Consider the following 7,705-nt stretch of genomic DNA (forward strand, 5'->3'; position numbering starts at 1 on the left):
TGGATGTGTGATACTATATTTGTGGGGTTTGTGTTATAATTTAGACTTTTTTGAGCATTATAGGTCTCTTTATATGTTTTGGGGTTCATGGGCATTTTTATTGATTTATTTTTTTCTTGAACAACATTTTTTTTAACTTTTTTTTATTATTTCCATGCATGATAATTCTATGCAATACTGATGTATTGCAGAGTATTAGCAGTGTCAGCCTATGCTGACAAAGTGCCTTTAAGATGACGTCACAGAAGCCATCTTTCAGGCACTGCCTGGCGAACAATAGCAACGATGGGCGCCCCCTCTGAAAACGGCTCTGGGGGGGGGGGGGTCGTGGGGGAAAGAGCCCCCAAAGGCTTGTTAAATGCTATGGTTGCGCTGACCGTGGCATTTAACGGGTTAAACACACGCGATCGGAGCCCACCCCGACCGCGGGTGTTACCAGGGGATGTCAGCACAGTACTAGGACGGCACTAAGCGTTAAAGGGTTAAAGTATTCCTTTCTTTATTAAAAAATATTAATCAAGAATATGTTGTAAAATGTTACAAAATAGAATAAAATAGAAAAAGATGTAATAATAAATAACAATGTAAAAAACATAACAATTACAGTAAAAATTCATGTTAGCATCGGTGTTACTGAGTGACACATCCATGTAATACCAAAAACCAATGTATTGTCCGGATGGCTCTGGGTAGGAATTACGGATTTTTGAAACAACACAAGATGGAATGGGAATTCAGTAATGCCTGCCAAGGTGTCCATGTACCCATGCAGGTACGCAGCATAACGTAAGGATCTAGAAAAACAAAAAAAAATAAAAAATAATTGTGGAATTAGAAGTACTCAACATAACATTTGGAGGTTTAAATTTTTCTAAAAATACTATGATAATGGAACTTATTTTGGACCACCGGCTGACATAAGAAAGCAGTAATGTCATTTGTAATAATCAGTATATATCCCCTAATAAAACAAAAAAAAAAGAAAAAAAGTATAGAAACACAACTTTATTGAAAATAATTATTTGTTAACACGTAATATAGAAAAAAAAGGAAATAATAATTTACCGGTTGGCCTGGACATCCTGAACCCTTCCAGTAAAAGTGCCTATTAGGTATAATGTATGTATCAGTTGTTCTCCTGAAATACATCATTCGGTAAACATTGCATGTCGAGTGATGAAGTCAATCTTTGAATTGAAGATCAGTTCATCCCGCTCTCTGCAGCAGATGGATTCTGGCAGAAAAACCAATTGGTGCACTTACATCAGTCATTGTTGGGAAGATGGCCTTCAATGTCAATGTCTTCCTGTGTTCTCTCTTCACTTGGTGCGCATTGGGGGTAGTTCGTGAAGCAGAAGTCATTCGGACTGTATTGCGCACAGATGGATGACCGCAAGTCCCCTATCAATTCCATGCCACACGTTAGCGTTTTGATTCCATTTTGTAACGGAAGCAAAGCGCACTGGGGCAGCCCGCGGGTGATCGGATATGCGTGTCCCATATTGTGAAATTGTGAGACTCTATTTGTATACAAACACATATGCGATTGGCCGCGGGCCGCCCAAGTGTGCTTTGATTCTGTTACAAAATCAAAACGCTAACGTGCGCCATCACCCCAAGGCTCAGTCCTTACATGTGGATGTCAACTGCTGTTTTGTTGCAGGCCAATTTGGCTGCAAATGTTTTGTGGTTCCACAGTTTACATGAAGAGCCCCTGAAGTAACAGTAAAATAGAAAACCCCCAAAGAAATCACCATTTAGGAAACTTTACCCATCAAAGAATTTATCTGGGGGTGTGGTGAGCATTTTAACCCCCAACACGCTGGTCAAAATCCAATGCAAATTAAATGATGCAGAGTAAAAATTGTGTTTTTATCTCAAAAATGTTATTTTAGTGCCTAATATATTGTGCCCAACTCATGTCACTTTATACAAACACCCCAAAAATCATTCTGTGGGTTGTCCCGAGTACAGCAATACCAGACATGTGCCAATACTTGACAAGCTGGGCACACAGCAGGGCTGAGAAGTAAGTAGCAAAATTTTGCTTTTGGAGCTCTATTTTCACACATTTGGATTTGGAGTGCCAGTTCATGTTGACAGGGCCTGTGAGGTACCAATGCAATAGAAACCTCATAGAAATGATACCATTTTGGAAACTACACCCCTCAAAGAATTTATCTGGGGGTGTGGTGAGCATTTTAACCCCCAACATGCTAGTCAAAATTGAATGTAAATGGTGCAGAGCAAAAATTGCATTTTTATCTCAAAAAAGGCATTTCAATGCCTAATATATTGTGACCAACTCATGCCAATTTAGACAAACAACCCAAAAATTATTCTGGAGGTTGTCCCAAGTACGACAATACCACACATGTGCCAATAATTGATCGGCTGGGCACACAGCAGGGCTGAGAAGGGAAGGAGTGAAATTTTGCTTTTGGTGCAGAGTAACAAATGCGTTTTTATCTCAAAAATGTCATTTTAGTGCCTAATATTTTGTGCCCAACCCATGCCAGTTTAGACAAACACCCCAAAATTAATTCTGCGGGTTATTACGGGTATGGCAAACCCCATGTATGGCAATAGTCTACAGGCTGGGGACACGGCAGGGCTGAGAAGGGACAAGCAAAATTTAGCTTTTGAAGCACCCTTTTCACTAGACTGCGTTAACAGTTGTACCTCCAATGCCGGCGCAAAATCAGCTGCAATCTGTGAAACGTGTGCACGGCAGTCAGGAGGAAGCACATAAAGGAAATCCTCCAGCCCTTCGTCTCTTGCAAATAGCCAATACTTTATTGGAGCCATGAAATCCACAGGTAAGTCACATAATAGACTTTTCACTAGACTGGTGTTGGGGTGCCCCTGAGGTACCAGAACAATAGAAACCCCTGAGTAGTGACCCTGTTGTAGGAAAGGACACCCCTCAAAGATTTGATGTAGGGTTGTATGAGCATTTAAACCCCTGAGATGCCCAAATTTAATATAAAGTGAATGGGGCAGTGTAAAAATTGCATTGTTTTCTCAAATGTGCCATTGTAGGGACAAATAAAATCAGCGCAACTTATGCCATTGTGGATATACACCCCAAAAATCATTCTGTGGGAAATTACGGGTATGGCAATGCCATATGTGTGGCAATAGACTACAAGATGGACATAGGACAGGGCACGGAAGAGAATGGTATTGGCATAGACATTTACATTTTTTTTTGCTATCATAAAACATTTGATAACCAAAAGTTTAAGTCCGAAAAAAATTTTTACACCAAAAAGCATAATTCAACTTTAAATCTTTATTTAGTTCACAAAACATGATTAAAATGTAGCCATTGGCAAAGAAAGCCAACAAAATTAAAAAGATGTGTGTTATAATCCATATCACTAATTAACCCAAAGTATAAATATGGTACAAAGCATATTCCAACAGAACAGACCTAATAACTCTAAATTTAATTGTATTATACTAATAACAACAGAATTCATACATAGAAAACAATGGGATAAATCATACCAGTAAATAGGACACCACACCAGCCAGCCCCGACACGTGTTTCGCAATAAGCTTCCTCTGGGGGGAGTGTCTGGTCCCTAGTATTCTCCTCCTATTTAAACCACCTACAGCCAATCAGTATGTAAGAAAATGTACCTACGTCAGATGCTTTATCAGTCAGGAAATGACGAAGACCGGAAGTAAAAGAAACCACTCGCGCCAGAAACAAAGTTACACGGGACCCGATCAGAACAAATAGTGGCGCATGTGCACAATAGAGCCGAATGTGCCGTGCGACACAAAAAGAAATATTGTGGCGCACGTTATGAACAGCAGGTGGCGCTAAAGGCACAAAAGATGAAATACCACCCAATACTAAAGCATCTAGGAATACCTAAAAATGACATATTGCAGAAAAAGTCTATAAAAGTGATGTGTTTATGTGTAAACAACTGGGACATAATCAATCAAGTCTATTGCACAATTCCCATGTGTAAACCATTAAAACTGCCTAGAGTATATTGCATAAATCCCAAAAATAGCAGCATTTATAAATAAATAAATACATATCATAAGTGACAAGTGACAACAAGTGCAAGTGAGAGTGCAACACACGTGAAATAGTGAGGTGAAACATAAAAAAATTTTGTGATGAAAATAATGTAGAACGTAGTAATGGCCAAAGAAAATGGTGGCCCTTCATGTGCAAGTAGATATAGGTTCGCCTGGAATATGTCCTAGGAATCGAAGAGATGGCTGGGAACATTTTTTGGGGGGAACTTTAATTTGGACCCATCCAAATGTGGTTTAAATAGGAGGAGAATACTAGGGACCAGACACTCCCCCAGAGGAAGCTTATTGCGAAACACGTGTCGGGGCTGGCTGGTATGGTGTCCTATTTACTGGTATGATTTATCCCATTGTTTTCTATGTATGAATTATGTTGTTATTAGTATAATACAATTAAATTTAGAGTGATTAGGTCTGTTCTGTTGGAATATGCTTTGTACCATATTTATACTTTGGGTTAATTAGTGATATGGATTATAACACACACCTTTTTAATTGTGTTGGCTTTCTTTGCCAATGGCTACATTTAAATCATGTTTTGTGAACTAAATAAAGATTTAAAGTTGAATTATGCTTTTTGGTGTAAAAAAAATTTTCAGACAAAATTTGGGGGTAAACTTATTTTTTTCTTGCCCTTACCACCCTGTTACACTCTTTTGGATACATCATAAAACATTTGTAGATGCCCTTAGGGATCATTTCAGTAGAAACCCCTGAGCACTGACCCTATTTGAAAACTACACCTCTCCATGAATAAATCTAGGGGTGAAGTGAGCTTTTTGGACCCCAAGGATGATGCATAATGGATAGTGCATAGTACAAATTATACACGGCAGACAAACATCCCAAAAATCTTGATGCATGTTCTCACCGGTACAGCAATACCCCATATGTGGCAATAATCTACAGGCTGTACCCACGGCAGAGCTCAGCAGGGAAGGTGCGGCATGATGTATAAGCTGTGTGCATTAGGGTACAATTATATATCCAGGGACGTGTGGTAAATCCTGAAACGATCTTTCATGCATAACCCTGGTTTCTCGGGGCATGTGTCACACTGGTATATGGTTTGTTTTTTTATACCCCTTTTGGAGCACACCCTGCACCTCTTCTGTGCCCTTCCCTTGAAGTTTTTGGGGAACTTCTCCTGGAAAGTGCTGCATTGGTACAATGCGTGTTGTGGCCTCGCTTCCAGACGAACTAGCACTCCCCCCTTCCTGGTCTCTTAAAGTCAACTGTTTCACTTCCATCTCTTGAAATTCCAGGAGATTTCCCCTCTGGCCTGCACATTGATGTACCATGTAAGCATTATACAGTGCCATCTGCATGATGTGCACGGCCAGCCTCTTGTACCACACTTTCAACTTCCGCATGGCGTTATATGACTGCTCCAACAAATCCACCCCTTGTACCTATTGTGATCCAAAATACAGTCCAGCTTGGGGGCTTCTGCATTGGTACATCTTACAGGAGCAGGGGTGGTGGTGTGCCCATGTATTGTTGTTAGTACAAGGACTTCCCTCTTGTCTTTGTACCTAACACACAATACTGAGTCGCTGCTTAGTGCTCGGCTCTCGTGCCTTCTGAGCTTTCCCCCTAACAGTGACCTAGGGAGACCTCTTTGATTTCTTCTAACAGTGCCGCATGCCGCAGTTTATCTTGAAGCGAAGCACTTCAACAGGGTAATGCTGGTTTAAATATTGTCCAGGTAGAGGTTGTAGCCCTAGTCCAGTAGTGGGTGCACTGAATCCCAGACTACTTCTCCAGCAATTGCCAGGAGGTGCTATTCTAGAGTCCTTCCCTTTATATATCCTCTCACACAACTTATAAATCTTCACGCCATACCTTGCCCTCTTATTGAGCAGGTACTGACGGGACTGAAGGCACCCTTTGAAATGTACCAGGGACGCGTCTATCGACAAAAGGGACGGATCTTATTTAATCTATCATATCCGGGGTCATCTCTGGGTGGGCACTGTGAATTGTCTGCAAAATGCATAAACTTATGGATGGCTTCAAAGAATCCTACTCATCGCCATGCGGAACATCGGGGTGTGGTACAGTATGTCTGTGCTCCTACTACTCCTCTACGCTACTAGAACTCCTCCTACACGCTACCTGTAACAGATCACACTCGTAATCTCTGTTGTGGGGATAGAGAAAAAGGACAATGGTTGGGTAATAGGGTTTTGGGGTTCAATAAAGGGACAGATCACTAGCACACCACTAGACACAAAATGACATTGTTGGAAAGTGTTGGGCTAGTAAGATCAGCCCCCCAGCGTCACAGATCGCTGTCATTGCCCAATTTGTATCGATTGGCCAATGGTGGCGATCGACGTCACAGGACCAATCAGATCGGTCCTTTGATATCACACAGGGTGAAGTCCAAAATGCAAGTAGCACTCCCTTCCAATATATCGGATGCTGAACGTTAAGTCACTGTGCTCAGCGTCCAATATATCGGACGCAGAGCGTGAACAGGTTGAGGTAAGAATCTTGCTAACAGTGGGCTATTTGACACCAAAACGTGACCAATGACAAGCCACAATTTTATTCTTATTGGGTCGTTCCAGATTTGCTTTATTTGGTGGAATGGTGGGCGCTCCACTAATCCAAGTGTGAAGGAGATCTTCTTTGGCTATCTTCTGACAATCAACTAAAATATATTCCAAATGGCCATTGCTCATCTTCCTGTAGACATGTTTCACACTCCATCGTTTTTTTCCTTTAGGAACAACTAATTTTGTTTTTATGCTCTCAACCCATGTTGTACTTTACTTCTCCACTTGAGCAACTGCAAGCTGCCTTCCCATGTTTTTATTATGAGCAAGAATAGCTAGTTTTGTACAGGCTTTTATTCCATCAATACCAAAATGGATTCTTTTTGTACGATATTTTAACACTAAACTGTGGAAGGCCTTTAATGGACCAGTGTGACCATTTTGTACAAGATGTGGAATGTCACTTATCATTTGTTGATTGTTCACAACCTTCTCAATTTTCCGGTCAGTTGCACTTCCTTTTTTTATCCACCCACCAGCTCTTTCTTCTACACGGACACACTTTGTATAGTATCAAATTAATGGTTTATGTCTGGATACATCTCTCTCATCATCTTCTGTATTCTGACATGGTGATCTGATACGAAAACGCAAACGTCAAAACCGTCTTGAAGAACATGTTCCATCAAAGTCTGAAAGCCAAACTGCAACAGAAGAAGTACACTGACTCCTAAGTATCACCTCAAAATCTAATTTTTTTTTCCGTGTACAGAGCCGTTCAGCCAAGCACACCGGTATGGCACTTAGATCCAATTTAACTTTTTTTTTCCTCAAGCCAAGCTAGTTCAATAGCTGGAAAGATCATCTTGGTTTGGTATCTGTAGTACGTCGTCTCCGAAATAATACAGAGGCCGAGAATGTTGCAGAGCTCCTCCACTTTCTGGAAATTTAGAAGACAGCACAAAATTAAAGATGCCTAAAGAACATTTCCACCCAGAATCTTACAGTCTTCGGCTGGCTTTTCCAAATTAATGATGTGTGCCCTTTTCTGTATTTGCCATGTATTATTAACGCACTTCCTTTCTTCTGCTTGCTTATTTTAATAACAGTGAGATTGCATCCTTATTCATGTTTGCATT

This window comes from Engystomops pustulosus, chromosome 1 (assembly GCF_040894005.1).
Source record: "Engystomops pustulosus chromosome 1, aEngPut4.maternal, whole genome shotgun sequence".
NCBI classification, from domain to species: domain Eukaryota; kingdom Metazoa; phylum Chordata; class Amphibia; order Anura; family Leptodactylidae; genus Engystomops; species Engystomops pustulosus.